The sequence below is a fragment of the Rutidosis leptorrhynchoides genome, chromosome 1 (assembly GCF_046630445.1).
Source record: "Rutidosis leptorrhynchoides isolate AG116_Rl617_1_P2 chromosome 1, CSIRO_AGI_Rlap_v1, whole genome shotgun sequence".
NCBI lineage: Eukaryota > Viridiplantae > Streptophyta > Magnoliopsida > Asterales > Asteraceae > Rutidosis > Rutidosis leptorrhynchoides.
The window spans coordinates 655,213,611-655,231,819 of NC_092333.1; positions in this window are offsets into that span (position 1 = coordinate 655,213,611).

Sequence of the window (18,209 nt, forward strand, 5' to 3'; positions counted from 1 at the left end):
AAGAAGATATAAGTTCACACGAGCCCCCCTCCATACAATAGGCATGTAGAATGGCTCACAAACTAGTGAACCAGATTGAGGAAAGAATTAAAGAACAGACGGCTGAAGAGGCCAATGTTAAGCAAGTCAAAAGAAAGTGGGAGGAAAACGGTGATAAGAATCACCAATACAACAACAACAGCAATTACAATAATAATCGCAACAATTATCCCAACAATCGCAACATCAATCGCAACTACAACAAATGGCCCAAAAACAACAACAACAACAGCAACTACAACAATCATCCCAACAACAATAACAACCGCAACAACAACAACAATCAGAAGCAGCTATGCCAAAGGTGTGAAAAGTATCACTCGGGGTTCTGCACTAAATTTTGCAACAAGTGTAAAAGAAATGGTCATAGCGTGGCGAAGTGTGAGGTCTACGGACCAGGGGTTAATAGAACGAAAGGAACAAATGGTGTCAGAACTAGTAATGGCGGAGCAAGTAGTGTCGGAGCAAGTTATGCCAATGTAGTTTGTTATAAATGTGGAAAACCGGGCCACATTATTAGAAATTTCCCGAACCAGGAGAACACGAATGGACAAGCCCCGGAAGAGTTTTCAATATTAATGCGGCAGAGGCACAGGAAGACCCGGAGCTTGTTACGGGTACGTTTCTTATTGACAATAAATCTGCTTACGTTTTATTTGATTCGGGTGCGGATAGAAGCTATATGAGTAGAGATTTTTGTGCTAAATTAAGTTGTCCATTGACGCCGTTGGATAGTAAATTTTTACTCGAATTAGCAAACGGTAAATTAATTTCAGCAGATAATATATGCCGGAATCGAGAAATTAAACTGGGTAGCGAAATATTTTTGAGATTGATTTGATACCAGTAGAGTTAGGGAGTTTTGATGTAATAGTTGGCATGGACTGGCTGAAGAAGGTGAAAGCAGAGATCATATGTTATAAAAATGCAATTCGCATTGTACGAGAAGAAGGAGAACCCTTAATGGTGTACGGAGAAAAGGGCAACATGAAGCTACATCTTATTAGTAATTTGAAGGCACAAAAACTAATAAGAAAAGGTTGCTATGCTGTTCTAGCACACGTCGAGAAAGTACAAACTGAAGAAAAGAGTATCAATGATGTTCCCGTCGTAAAAGAATTTCCCGATGTATTTCTGAAAGAATTACCGGGTCTACCTCCACATCGATCTGTTGAATTTCAAATAGATCTTGTACCAGGAGCCGCACCAATAGCTCGTGCTCCTTATAGACTCGCACCCAGCGAGATGAAAGAAATGCAAAGGCAACTGCAAGAACTATTAGAACGTGCTTTCATTCGACCAAGCACATCACCATGGGGAGCTCCTGTTTTGTTTGTCAAGAAGAAGGATGGTACATTTAGGTTGTGTATTGACTACAGAGAGTTGAACAAACTTACCATCAAAAACCGTTATCCACTGCCGAGAATTGATGACTTATTTGATCAACTACAAGGCTCGTCAGTTTATTCGAAGATCGATTTATGTTCTGGATATCATCAAATGCGAGTAAAGGAGGATGATATTCCAAAAACTGCTTTTAGGACGCGTTATGGTCATTACGAGTTTATGGTTATGCCGTTTGGATTGACTAACGCACCAGCTGTGTTCATAGACCTTATGAACTGAGTGTGTGCGCCATATCTTGACAAGTTTGTCATTATTTTCATCGATGACATACTTATTTACTCAAAGAATGATCAAGAGCACGAAGAACATTTAAGAAAAGTGCTAGAAGTATTGAGGAAAGAAAAACTGTACGCTAAGTTTTCAAAGTGTGCATTTTGGTTGGAAGAAGTTCAATTCCTCGGTCACATAGTGAACAAAGAAGGTATTCAGGTGGATCCAGCAAAGATCAAAACCGTTGAAAAGTGGGAAACCCCAAAAACTCCGAATCATATACGTCAATTTTTAGGATTGGCTGGTTACTACAGAAGATTCATCCAAGATTTCTCCAAAATAGCAAAACCCTTGACTGCATTAACGCATAAAGGGAAGAAATTTGAATGGAAGGATGAACAAGAGAAGGCATTTCAATTATTGAAGAAAAAGCTAACTACGGCACCTATATTGTCATTGCCTGAAGGGAATGATGATTTTGTGATTTATTGTGACGCATCAAAGCAAGGTCTCGGTTGTGTATTAATGCAACGGACGAAGGTGATTGCTTATGCGTCTAGACAACTGAAGATTCACGAGCAAAATTATACGACGCATGATTTGGAATTAGGCGCGGTTGTTTTTGCATTAAAGACTTGGAGGCACTACTTATATGGGGTCAAAAGTATTATATATACCGACCACAAAAGTCTTCAACACATATTTAATCAGAAACAACTGAATATGAGGCAGCGTAGGTGGATTGAATTGTTGAATGATTACGACTTTGAGATTCGTTACCACCCGGGGAAGGCAAATGTGGTAGCCGACGCCTTGAGCAGGAAGGACAGAGAACCCATTCGAGTAAAATCTATGAATATAATGATTCATAATAACCTTACTACTCAAATAAAGGAGGCGCAACAAGGAGTTTTAAAAGAGGGAAATTTAAAGGATGAAATACCCAAAGGATCGGAGAAGCATCTTAATATTCGGGAAGACGGAACCCGGTATAGGGCTGAAAGAATTTGGGTACCAAAATTTGGAGATATGAGAGAAATGGTACTTAGAGAAGCTCATAAAACCAGATACTCAATACATCCTGGAACGGGGAAGATGTACAAGGATCTTAAGAAACAATTTTGGTGGCCAGGTATGAAAGCCGATATTGCTAAATACGTAGGAGAATGTTTGACGTGTTCTAAGGTCAAAGCTGAACATCAGAAACCATCAGGTCTACTACAACAACCTGAAATCCCGGAATGGAAATGGGAAAACATTACCATGGATTTCATTACTAAATTGCCAAGGACTGCAAGTGGTTATGATACTATTTGGGTAATAGTTGATCGTCTCACCAAGTCAGCATACTTCCTGCCAATAAGAAAAGATGACAAAATGGAGAAGTTAGCACGACTGTATTTGAAGAAAGTCGTCTCCAGACATGGAATACCAATCTCTATTATCTCTGATAGGGATGGCAGATTTATTTCAAGATTCTGGCAGACATTACAGCAAGCATTAGGAACTCGTCTAGACATGAGTACTGCCTATCATCCACAAACTGATGGGCAGAGCGAAAGGACGATACAAACGCTTGAAGACATGCTACGAGCATGTGTTATTGATTTCGGAAACAGTTGGGATCGACATCTACCGTTAGCAGAATTTTCCTACAACAATAGCTACCATTCAAGCATTGAGATGGCTCCGTTTGAAGCACTTTATGGTAGAAAGTGCAGGTCTCCGATTTGTTGGAGTGAAGTGGGGGATAGACAGAATACGGGTCCAGAGATAATACAAGAAACTACCGAGAAAATCATCCAAATTCAACAAAGATTGAAAACCGCCCAGAGTCGACAAAAGAGCTACGCGGGCAGTAAAAGAAAAGATATAGAGTTTAAAATTAGAGAAATGGTCATGCTTAAGGTTTCACCTTGGAAAGGCGTTGTTCGATTTGGTAAATGGGGGAAACTAAATCCAAGGTACATTGGACCATTCAAGATTATAGATCGTGTCGGACCAGTAGCTTACCAACTTGAGCTACCTCAACAACTCGCGGCTGTACATAACACTTTCCACATCTCAAATTTGAAGAAATGTTTTGCTAAAGAAGATCTCACTATTTCGTTGGATGAAATCCAAATCAATGAAAAACTTCAATTCATTGAAGAACCCGTCGAAATAATCGATCGTGAGATTAAGAGACTTAAACAAAACAAGATACCGATTGTTAAGGTTCGATGGAATGCTCGTAGAGGACCCGAGTTCACCTGGGAGCATGAAGATCAGATGAAGAAGAAATACCCGCGTTTATTTCCAGAAGATACGTCAACACCTCCAACTGCTTAAAATTTCGGGACGAAATTTATTTAACGGGTAGGTACTGTAGTGACCCGAACTTTTCCATGTTTTTATATATATTAAATGAAATTGTTATTTACATGATTAAGTGTTTCCAACATGTTAAGCAATCAAACTTGTTAAGACTTGATTAATTGAAATAGGTTTCATATAGACAATTGACCACCCAAGTTGACCGGTGATTCACGAACGTTAAAACTTGTAAAAACTATACGATGACATATATATGGTTATATATATAGTTAACATGATTTTATTATAAGTATGTATCTCATTAGGTATTTTAACAATGAGTTATATACATAAAAATGAGACTATTAATTTAAGAAACTCGAAAACGATATATATAACGATTATCGTTATAACAACGTCTTACTAGGTACATATGAATCATATTAAGATATTGATACACTTGGTTAATTATGTTAAATTATAAGTAAATATATTATTAAGTGTATTAACAATGAAATACATATGTAAAAATAAGACTACTAACTTAATGATTTCGAAACGAGACATATATGTAACGATTATCGTTGTAACGACATTTAACTGTATATATATCACACTAAGATATATTATATATCATAATATCATAATAATATAATAATTTAAAATCTAATTTGATATTATAAACATTGGGTTAATAACATTTAACAAGATCGTTAACCTAAAGGTTTCAAAACAACACTTATATGTAACGACTAACGATGACTTAACGACTCAGTTAAAATGTATATACATGTAGTGTTTTAATATGTATTCATACACTTTTGAAAGACTTCAAGACACTTATCAAAATACTTCTACTTAACAAAAATGCTTACAATTACATCCTCGTTCAGTTTCATCAACAATTCTACTCGTATGCACCCGTATTTGTACTCGTACAATACACAGCTTTTAGATGTATGTACTATTGGTATATACACTCCAATGATCAGCTCTTAGCAGCCCATGTGAGTCACCTAACATATGTGGGAACCATCATTTGGCAACTAGCATGAAATATCTCATAAAATTACAAAAATATGAGTAATCATTCATGACTTATTTACATGAAAACAAAATTACATATCCTTTATATCTAATCCATACACCAACGACCAAAAACACCTACAAACACTTTCATTCTTCAATTTTCTTCATCTAATTGATCTCTCTCAAGTTCTATCTTCAAGTTCTAAGTGTTCTTCATAAATTCCAAAAGTTCTAGTTTCATATAATCAAGAATACTTCCAAGATTGCAAGTTTACTTCCAAGTTTTCTAAATCCATTCCAAGTAATCATCCAAGATCAAGAAACCTTTGTTTCTTACAGTAGGTTATCATTCTAATACAAGGTAATAATCATATTCAAACTTTGGTTCAATTTCTATAACTATAACAATCTTATTTCAAGTGATGATCTTACTTGAACTTGTTTTCGTGTCATGATTCTGCTTCAAGAACTTCGAGCCATCCAAGGATCCATTGAAGCTAGATCCATTTTTCTCTTTTCCAGTAGGTTTATCCAAGGAAATTAAGGTAGTAATGATGTTCATAACATCATTCGATTCATACATATAAAGCTATCTTATTCGAAGGTTTAAAATTGTAATCACTAGAACATAGTTTAGTTAATTCTAAACTTGTTCGCAAACAAAAGTTAATCCTTCTAACTTGACTTTTAAAATCAACTAAACACATGTTCTATATCTATATGATATGCTAACTTAATGATTTAAAACCTGGAAACACAAAAAACACCGTAAAACCGGATTTACGCCGTCGTAGTAACACCGCGGGCTGTTTTGGGTTAGTTAATTAAAAACTATGATAAACTTTGATTTAAAAGTTGTTATTCTGGGAAAATGATTTTTATTATGAACATGAAACTATATCCAAAAATTATGGTTAAACTCAAAGTGGAAGTATGTTTTCTAAAATGGTCATCTAGACGTCGTTCTTTCGACTGAAATGACTACCTTTACAAAAACGACTTGTAACTTATTTTTCCGACTATAAACCTATACTTTTTCTGTTTAGATTCATAAAATAGAGTTCAATATGAAACCATAGAAATTTGATTCACTCAAAACGGATTTAAAATGAAGAAGTTATGGGTAAAACAAGATTGGATAATTTTTCTCATTTTAGCTACGTGAAAATTGGTAACAAATCTATTCCAACCATAACTTAAACAACTTGTATTGTATATTATGTAATCTTGAGATACCATAGACACGTATACAATGTTTTGACCTATCATGTCGACACATCTATATATATTTCGAAACAACCATAGACACTCTATATGTGAATGTTGGAGTTAGCTATACAGGGTTGAGGTTGATTCCAAAATATATATAGTTTGAATTGTGATCAATACTGAGATACGTATACGCTGGGTCGTGGATTGATTCAAGATAATATTTATCGATTTATTTCTGTACATCTAACTGTGGACAACTAGTTGTAGGTTACTAACGAGGACAGCTGACTTAATAAACTTAAAACATCAAAATGTATTAAAAGTTTTGTAAATATATTTTGAACATACTTTGATATATATGTATATATTGTTATAGGTTTGTGAATCAACCAGTGGCCAAGTCTTACTTCCCGATGAAGTAAAAATCTGTGAAAGTGAGTTATAGTCCCACTTTTAAAATCTAATATTTTTGGGATGAGAATACATGCAGGTTTTATAAATGATTTACAAAATAGACACAAGTACGTGAAACTACATTCTATGGTTGAATTATCGAAATAGAATGTAGTTTCATGTACTTGTGTCTATTTTGTAAATCATTTATAAAACCTGCATGTATTCTCATCCCAAAAATATTAGATTTTAAAAGTGGGACTATAACTCACTTTCACAGATTTTTACTTCGTCGGGAAGTAAGACTTGGCCACTGTTGATTCACGAACCTATAACAATATATACATATATATTAAAGTATGTTCAAAATATATTTACAACACTTTTAATATATTTTGATGTTTTAAGTTTATTAAGTCAGCTGTCCTCGTTAGTAACCTATAACTAGTTGTCCACAGTTAGATGTACAGAAATAAATCGATAAATATTATCTTGAATCAATCCACGACCCAGTGTATACGTATCTCAGTATTGATCACAACTCAAACTATATATATTTTGGAATCAACCTCAACCCTGTATAGCTAACTCCAACATTCACATATAGAGTGTCTATGGTTGTTCCGAAATATATATAGATGTGTCGACATGATAGGTCGAAACATTGTATACGTGTCTATGGTATCTCAAGATTACATAATATACAATACAAGTTGATTAAGTTATGGTTGGAATAGATTTGTTACCAATTTTCACGTAGCTAAAATGAGAAAAATTATCCAATCTTGTTTTACCCATAACTTCTTCATTTTAAATCCGTTTTGAGTGAATCAAATTGCTATGGTTTCATATTGAACTCTATTTTATGAATCTAAACAGAAAAAGTATAGGTTTATAGTCGGAAAAATAAGTTACAAGTTGTTTTTGTAAAGGTAGTCATTTCAGTCGAAAGAACGACGTCTAGATGACCATTTTAGAAAACATACTTCCACTTTGAGTTTAACCATAATTTTTGGATATAGTTTCATGTTCATAATAAAAATCATTTTCTCAGAATAACAACTTTTAAATCAAAGTTTATCATAGTTTTTAATTAACTAACCCAAAACAGCCCGCGGTGTTACTACAACGGCGTAAATCCGATTTTACGGTGTTTTTCGTGTTTCCAGGTTTTAAATCATTAAGTTAGCATATCATATAGATATAGAACATGTGTTTAGTTGATTTTAAAAGTCAAGTTAGAAGGATTAACTTTTGTTTGCGAACAAGTTTAGAATTAACTAAACTATGTTCTAGTGATTACAATTTTAAACCTTCGAATAAGATAGCTTTATATGTATGAATCGAATGATGTTATGAACATCATTACTACCTTAATTTCCTTGGATAAACCTACTGGAAAAGAGAAAAATGGATCTAGCTTCAATGGATCCTTGGATGGCTCGAAGTTCTTGAAGCAGAATCATGACACGAAAACAAGTTCAAGTAAGATCATCACTTGAAATAAGATTGTTATAGTTATAGAAATTGAACCAAAGTTTGAATATGATTATTACCTTGTATTAGAATGATAACCTACTGTAAGAAACAAAGATTTCTTGAGGTTGGATGATCACCTTACAAGATTGGAAGTGAGCTAGCAAACTTGAAAGTATTCTTGATTTTATGAAACTAGAACTTTTGGAATTTATGAAGAACACTTAGAACTTGAAGATAGAACATGAGAGAGATCAATTAGATGAAGAAAATTGAAGAATGAAAGTGTTTGTAGGTGTTTTTGGTCGTTGGTGTATGGATTAGATATAAAGGATATGTAATTTTGTTTTCATGTAAATAAGTCATGAATGATTACTCATATTTTTGTAATTTTATGAGATATTTCATGCTAGTTGCCAAATGATGGTTCCCACATGTGTTAGGTGACTCACATGGGCTGCTAAGAGCTGATCATTGGAGTGTATATACCAATAGTACATACATCTAAAAGCTGTGTATTGTACGAGTACGAATACGGGTGCATACGAGTAGAATTGTTGATGAAACTGAACGAGGATGTAATTGTAAGCATTTTTGTTAAGTAGAAGTATTTTGATAAGTGTATTGAAGTCTTTCAAAAGTGTATAAATACATATTAAAACACTACATGTATATACATTTTAACTGAGTCGTTAAGTCATCGTTAGTCGTTACATGTAAGTGTTGTTTTGAAACCTTTAGGTTAACGATCTTGTTAAATGTTGTTAACCCAATGTTTATAATATCAAATGAGATTTTAAATTATTATATTAACATGATATTATCATGTATGAATATCTCTTAATATGATATATATACATTAAATGTCTTTACAACGATAATCGTTACATATATGTCTCGTTTAAAAATCATTAAGTTAGTAGTCTTGTTTTTACATATGTAGTTCATTGTTAATATACTTTATGATATGTTTTCTTATCATAGTATCATGTTAACTATATATATATATCCATATATATGTCATCATATAGTTTTTACAAGTTTTAACGTTCGTGAATCACCGATCAACTTGGGTGGTCAATTGTCTATATGAAACATATTTCAATTAATCAAGTCTTAACAAGTTTGATTGCTTAACATGTTGGAAACATTTAATCATGTAAATATCAATCTCAATTAATATATATAAACATGGAAAAGTTCGGGTCACTACAGTACCTACTCGTTAAATAAATTTCGTCCCGAAATTTTAAGCTGTTGAAGGTGTTGACGAATCTTCTGGAAATAGATGCGGGTATTTCTTCTTCATCTGATCTTCACGCTCCCAGGTGAACTCGGGTCCTCTACGAGCATTCCATCGAACCTTAACAATTGGTATCTTGTTTTGCTTAAGTCTTTTAACCTCACGATCCATTATTTCGACGGGTTCTTCGATGAATTGAAGTTTTTCGTTGATTTGGATTTCATCTAACGGAATAGTGAGATCTTCTTTAGCAAAACATTTCTTTAAATTCGAGACGTGGAAAGTGTTATGTACAGCCGCGAGTTGTTGAGGTAACTCTAGTCGGTAAGCTACTGGTCCGACACGATCAATAATCTTGAATGGTCCAATATACCTTGGATTTAATTTCCCTCGTTTACCAAATCGAACAACGCCTTTCCAAGGTGCAACTTTAAGCATGACCATCTCTCCAATTTCAAATTCTATATCTTTTCTTTTAATGTCAGCGTAGCTCTTTTGTCGACTTTGGGCGGTTTTCAACCGTTGTTGAATTTGGATGATCTTCTCGGTAGTTTCTTGTATAATCTCCGGACCCGTAATCTGTCTATCCCCCACTTCACTCCAACAAATCGGAGACCTGCACTTTCTACCATAAAGTGCTTCAAACGGCGCCATCTCAATGCTTGAATGGTAGCTGTTGTTGTAGGAAAATTCTGCTAACGGTAGATGTCGATCCCAACTGTTTCCGAAATCAATAACACATGCTCGTAGCATGTCTTCAAGCATTTGTATCGTCCTTTCGCTCTGCCCATCAGTTTGTGGATGATAGGCAGTACTCATGTCTAGACGAGTTCCTAATGCTTGCTGTAATGTCTGCCAGAATCTTGAAATAAATCTGCCATCCCTATCAGAGATAATAGAGATTGGTATTCCATGTCTGGAGACGACTTCCTTCAAATACAGTCGTGCTAACTTCTCCATCTTGTCATCTTCTCTTATTGGTAGGAAGTGTGCTGATTTGGTGAGACGATCAACTATTACCCAAATAGTATCAAAACCACTTGCAGTCCTTGGCAATTTAGTGATGAAATCCATGGTAATGTTTTCCCATTTCCATTCCGGGATTTTGGGTTGTTGAAGTAGACCTGATGGTTTCTGATGCTCAGCTTTGACCTTAGAACACGTCAAACATTCTCCTACGTATTTAGCAACATCGGCTTTCATACCCGGCCACCAAAAATGTTTCTTGAGATCCTTGTACATCTTCCCCGTTCCAGGATGTATTGAGTATCTGGTTTTATGAGCTTCTCTAAGTACCATTTCTCTCATATCTCCAAATTTTGGTACCCAAATCCTTTCAGCCCTATACCGGGTTCCGTCTTCCCGAATATTAAGATGCTTCTCCGATCCTTTGGGTATTTCATCCTTTAAATTTCCCTCTTTTAAAACTCCTTGTTGCGCCTCCTTTATTTGAGTAGTAATGTTATTATGAATCATTATATTCATAGATTTTACTCGAATGGGTTCTCTGTCCTTCCTGCTCAAGGCATCGGCTACCACATTTGCCTTCCCCGGGTGGTAACGAATCTCAAAGTCGTAATCATTCAATAATTCAATCCACCTACGCTGTCTCATATTCAGTTGTTTCTGATTAAATATGTGTTGAAGACTTTTGTGGTCGGTATATATAATACTTTTGACCCCATATAAGTAGTGCCTCCAAGTCTTTAATGCAAAAACAACCGCGCCTAATTCCAAATCATGCATCGTATAATTTTGTTCGTGAATCTTCAATTGTCTAGACGCATAAGCAATCACCTTCGTTCGTTGCATTAATACACAACCGAGACCTTGCTTTGATGCATCACAATAAATCACAAAATCATCATTCCCTTCAGGCAATGACAATATAGGTGCCGTAGTTAGCTTTTTCTTCAATAACTGAAACGCTTTCTCTTGTTCATCATTCCATTCAAATTTCTTCCCTTTATGCGTTAATGCAGTCAAGGGTTTTGCTATTCTGGAAAAGTCTTGGATGAACCTTCTGTAGTAACCAGCTAGTCCTAAAAACTGGCGTATGTGTTTCGGAGTTTTCGGGGTTTCCCACTTTTCAACAGTTTCTATCTTTGTCGGATCCACCTTAATACCTTCTTTGTTCACTATGTGACCGAGGAATTGAACTTCTTCCAACCAAAATGCACACTTTGAAAACTTAGCGTACAATTCTTCCTTCCTCAATACTTCTAACACCTTTCTCAAATGTTCACCGTGTTCTTGGTCATTCTTTGAGTAAATAAGTATGTCATCAATGAAAACAATGACAAACTTGTCAAGGTATGGTCCACACACTCGGTTCATAAGGTCCATGAACACAGCTGGTGCATTAGTTAAACCAAACGGCATGACCATAAACTCGTAATGACCGTAACGTGTTCTGAATGCAGTCTTTGGAATATCATCTTCTTTCACCCGCATTTGATGATACCCGGAACGTAAGTCAATCTTTGAATAAACAGACGAGCCTTGTAGTTGATCAAATAAGTCGTCGATTCTCGGTAGTGGGTAGCGGTTCTTGATGGTAAGTTTGTTCAACTCTCGGTAGTCGATACACAACCTGAATGTACCATCTTTCTTCTTGACAAACAAAACAGGAGCTCCCCACGGTGATGTGCTTGGTCGAATGAAACCACGCTCTAAAAGTTCTTGTAATTGGCTTTGCAGTTCTTTCATCTCGCTGGGTGCGAGTCTGTAAGGAGCACGAGCTATTGGTGCAGCTCCTGGTACAAGATCTATTTGAAATTCAACGGATCGATGTGGGGGTAATCCCGGTAATTCTTTCGGAAATACATCGGGAAATTCTTTTGCAATGGGAACATCATTGATGCTCTTTTCTTCAGTTTGTACTTTCTCGACGTGTGCTAGAACAGCATAGCAACCTTTTCTTATTAGTTTTTGTGCCTTCAAATTACTAATAAGATGTAGCTTCGTGTTGCCCTTTTCTCCGTACACCATTAAGGGTTTTCCTTTTTCTCGTATAATGCGAATTGCATTTTTGTAACAAACGATCTCCGCTTTCACTTCTTTCAACCAGTCCATACCGATTATCACATCAAAACTCCCTAACTCTACTGGTATCAAATCAATCTTAAATGTTTCGCTAACCAGTTTAATTTCTCGATTCCGACATATATTATCTGCTGAAATTAATTTACCATTTGCTAATTCGAGTAAAAATTTACTATCCAAAGGCGTCAATGGACAACTTAATTTAGCACAAAAATCTCTACTCATATAGCTTCTATCCGCACCCGAATCAAATAAAACGTAAGCAGATTTATTGTCAATAAGAAACGTACCCGTAACAAGCTCCGGGTCTTCCTGTGCCTCTACCGCATTAATATTGAAAACTCTTCCACGGCCTTGTCCATTCGTGTTCTCCTGGTTCGGGCAATTTCTAATAATGTGGCCTGGTTTTCCACATTTATAACAAACTACATTGGCATAACTTGCTCCGACACTACTTGCTCCGCCATTACTCGTTCTGACACCATTTGTTCCTTTCGTTCTATTAACCCCTGGTCCGTAGACCTCACACTTCACCGCGCTATGACCATTTCTTTTACACTTGTTGCAAAATTTGGTGCAGAACCCCGAGTGATTCTTTTCACACCTTTGGCATAGCTGCTTCTGATTGTTGTTGTTGTTGCGGTTATTATTGTTGTTGGGATGATTATTGTAGTTGCTGTTGTTGTTGTTGTTGTTGTTGTTGTTGGGCCGTTTGTTGTAGTTGCGATTGATGTTGCGATTGTTGGGATAATTATTGCGATTATTGTTGTAATTGCTGTTGTTGTTGTATTGGTGATTCTTATCACCGTTTTCCTCCCACTTTCTTTTGACTTGCTTCACATTGGCCTCTTCAGCAGTCTGTTCTTTAATTCTTTCTTCAATCTGGTTCACTAGTTTGTGAGCCATTCTACATGCCTGTTGTATGGAGGCGGGCTCGTGTGAACTTATATCTTCTTGGATTCTTTCCGGTAATCCTTTCACAAACGCGTCGATCTTCTCTTCCTCATCTTCGAATGCTCCCGGACACAATAGGCACAATTCTGTGAATCGTCTTTCGTACGTGGTAATATCAAATCCTTGGGTTCGTAACCCTCTAAGTTCTGTCTTGAGCTTATTGACCTCGGTTCTGGGACGGTACTTCTCGTTCATCAAGTGCTTGAATGCTGACCACGGTAGTGCGTACGCATCATCTTGTCCCACTTGCTCTAGATAGGTATTCCACCATGTTAACGCAGAACCTGTGAAGGTATGCGTAGCGTACTTCACTTTGTCCTCTTCAGTACACTTACTTATGGCAAACACCGATTCAACCTTCTCGGTCCACCGTTTCAATCCGATCGGTCCTTCGGTTCCATCAAATTCCAAAGGTTTGCAGGCAGTGAATTCTTTGTAGGTGCATCCTACACGATTTCCTGTACTGCTAGATCCAAGGTTATTGTTGGTATGTAGCGCAGCCTGTACTGCGGCTATGTTTGAAGCTAGAAAAGTACGGAATTCCTCTTCATTCATATTCACGGTGTGTCGAGTAGTCGGTGCCATTTCCTTCAAAATAGTTAAATGGAACAAGTTAATCATACAGAATATTAAGAGTAGTTAATAGTATTTCGTAGCATAATATGAACTCATTTATAAAAGCTTTTTCTTCATATTAGCGTTTTATAAGTTTAAATTCGGGTAGTACCTACCCGTTAAGTTCATACTTAGTAGCTAATATACAATTCAACTACTACAATTCTATATGAAAAACTGATTATAATAATATTTCGCGTTCAAACTTTTATACAATATTTTACAAACTTACAATACCGCTTATTTTACATAAAGCATAAAATATAGCACACAATAACTTTGATACAAGATAGTTGTGAAGACAATTCTAGCTAGTACACAAGTCGTTCAGCAAAGGCAATAAAGACACGTAATTCATACGTCCAGAAACAAGTCATGCATTCTGGTTTTACTAGGACTACTTCCCATCCTTGGTCTTGTGCAACATAACCGTTATGGCCGTTGATAAGACAGCGTGTTGTAACGTCATCAAAGGGACGAGGGTTACGTAATGTCCAACAGTCCCGTAATAATCTAAAAACCTCATTTCTTACCCCAATTACCGACTCCGTCACTTGTGGAAACGTTTTGTTTAATAGTTGTAGCCCGATGTTCTTGTTCTCACTTTGGTGAGAAGCGAACATTACTAATCCGTAAGCATAACATGCTTCTTTATGTTGCATGTTAGCCGCTTTTTCTAAATCACGAAGTCCAATATTCGGATATATTGAGTCAAAATAATTTCTTAACCCGTTGTGTAAAATAGCATTTGGGTTCCCCGCAATATATGCGTCAAAGTAAACACATCGTAACTTATGGGTTTCCCAATGTGATATCCCCCATCTTTCAAACGAAAGTCTCTTATAAACCAAGACATTCTTGGAACATTCTTCGAATGTCTTACAAACTGATCTCGCCTTAAATAGTTGTGCCGAAGAATTCTGGCCGACTCTAGACAAGATTTCATCAATCATGTCTCCGGGTAGGTCTCTTAAAATATTGGGTTGTCTATCCATTTTGTGTTTTTAAACTGTAAAATAGACAAGAGTTAGATTCATAAAAAAATACTTATTAATACAAGCAATTTTTACATATATCATAAAGCATAAGAACACTATATTACATATATTACACCACACGAATACAACTATCTTATTCTGACTCGCTCGTTTCTTCTTCTTCGGTTTTGGTTCGTTTTGCCAAGTTTCTAGGGATATATGATGTTCCCCTAATACGAGCCGTCGTTGTCCACATTGGTTTAGAAAAACCTGGTGGTTTAGAGGTTCCCGGGTCATTGTTACAACTTAAGGACTTCGGGGGTTGACGATACATATAAAGTTCATCGGGGTTGGAATTAGATTTCTCTATTTTTATGCCCTTTCCCTTATTATTTTCTTTTGCCTTTTTAAATTCAGTTGGGGTAATTTCTATAACATCATCGGAATTCTCGTCGGAATCCGATTCATCGGAGAATTGGTAATCTTCCCAATATTTTGCTTCCTTGGCGGAAACACCATTGACCATAATTAACTTTGGTCGGTTGGTTGAGGATTTTCTTTTACTTAACCGTTTTATTATTTCCCCCACCGGTTCTATTTCTTCATCCGGTTCCGATTCTTCTTCCGGTTCCGATTCTTCTTCCGGTTCCGACTCTTCTTCCGGTTCCTCTTCGGGAACTTGTGAATCAGTCCACAAATCATTCCAATTTACATTTGACTCTTCATTATTATTAGGTGAGTCAATGGGACTTGTTCTAGAGGTAGACATCTATCACATAATATCAAACACGTTAAGAGATTAATATATCACATAATATTCATATGTTAAAAATATATAGCTTCCAACAAAAATGTTAAGCAATCATTTTTAAAGAAAACACGGTCGAAGTCCAGACTCACTAATGCATCCTAACAAACTTGATAAGACACACTAATGCAAATTTTCTGGTTCTCTAAGACCAACGCTCGGATACCAACTGAAATGTCCCGTTCTTATTGATTAAAAACGTTCCATATTAATTGATTTCGTTGCGAGGTTTTGACCTCTATATGAGACGTTTTTCAAAGACTGCATTCATTTTTAAAACAAACCATAACCTTTATTTCATAAATAAAGGTTTAAAAAGCTTTACGTAGATTATCAAATAATGATAATCTAAAATATCCTGTTTACACACGACCATTACATAATGGTTTACAATACAAATATGTTACATCGAAGTCAGTTTCTTGAATGCAGTTTTTACACAATATCATACAAACATGGACTCCAAATCTTGTCCTTATTTTAGTATGCAACAGCGGAAGCTCTTAATATTCACCTGAGAATAAACATGCTTTAAACGTCAACAAAAATGTTGGTGAGTTATAGGTTTAACCTATATATATCAAATCGTAACAATAGACCACAAGATTTCATATTTCAATACACATCCCATACATAGAGATAAAAATCATTCATATGGTGAACACCTGGTAACCGACATTAACAAGATGCATATATAAGAATATCCCCATCATTCCGGGACACCCTTCGGATATGATATAAATTTCGAAGTACTAAAGCATCCGGTACTTTGGATGGGATTTGTTAGGCCCAATAACAATATATACATATATATTAAAGTATGTTCAAAATATATTTACAACACTTTTAATATATTTTGATGTTTTAAGTTTATTAAGTCAGCTGTCCTCGTTAGTAACCTATAACTAGTTGTCCACAGTTAGATGTACAGAAATAAATCGATAAATATTATCTTGAATCAATCCACGACCCAGTGTATACGTATCTCAGTATTGATCACAACTCAAACTATATATATTTTGGAATCAACCTCAACCCTGTATAGCTAACTCCAACATTCACATATAGAGTGTCTATGGTTGTTCCGAAATATATATAGATGTGTCGACATGATAGGTCGAAACATTGTATACGTGTCTATGGTATCTCAAGATTACATAATATACAATACAAGTTGATTAAGTTATGGTTGGAATAGATTTGTTACCAATTTTCACGTAGCTAAAATGAGAAAAATTATCCAATCTTGTTTTACCCATAACTTCTTCATTTTAAATCCGTTTTGAGTGAATCAAATTGCTATGGTTTTATATTGAACTCTATTTTATGAATATAAACAGAAAAAGTATAGGTTTATAGTCGGAAAAATAAGTTACAAGTCATTTTTGTAAAGGTAGTCATTTCAGTCGAAAGAACGACGTCTAGATGACCATTTTAGAAAACATACTTCCACTTTGAGTTTAACCATAATTTTTGGATATAGTTTCATGTTCATAATAAAAATCATTTTCTCAGAATAACAACTTTTAAATCAAAGTTTATCATAGTTTTTAATTAACTAACCCAAAACAGCCCGCGGTGTTACTACGACGGCGTAAATCCGGTTTTACGGTGTTTTTCGTGTTTCCAGGTTTTAAATCATTAAGTTAGCATATCATATAGATATAGAACATGTGTTTAGTTGATTTTAAAAGTCAAGTTAGAAGGATTAACTTTTGTTTGCGAACAAGTTTAGAATTAACTAAACTATGTTCTAGTGATTACAATTTTAAACCTTCGAATAAGATAGCTTTATATGTATGAATCGAATGATGTTATGAACATCATTACTACCTTAATTTCCTTGGATAAACCTACTGGAAAAGAGAAAAATGGATCTAGCTTCAATGGATCCTTGGATGGCTCGAAGTTCTTGAAGCAGAATCATGACACGAAAACAAGTTCAAGTAAGATCATCACTTGAAATAAGATTGTTATAGTTATAGAAATTGAACCAAAGTTTGAATATGATTATTACCTTGTATTAGAATGATAACCTACTGTAAGAAAAAAAGATTTCTTGAGGTTGGATGATCACCTTACAAGATTGGAAGTGAGCTAGCAAACTTGAAAGTATTCTTGATTTTATGAAACTAGAACTTTTGGAATTTATGAAGAACACTTAGAACTTGAAGATAGAACTTGAGAGAGATCAATTAGATGAAGAAAATTGAAGAATGAAAGTGTTTGTAGGTGTTTTTGGTCGTTGGTGTATGGATTAGATATAAAGGATATGTAATTTTGTTTTCATGTAAATAAGTCATGAATGATTACTCATATTTTTGTAATTTTATGAGATATTTCATGCTAGTTGCCAAATGATGGTTCCCACATGTGTTAGGTGACTCACATGGGCTGCTAAGAGCTGATCATTGGAGTGTATATACCAATAGTACATACATCTAAAAGCTGTGTATTGTACGAGTACGAATACGGGTGCATACGAGTAGAATTGTTGATGAAACTG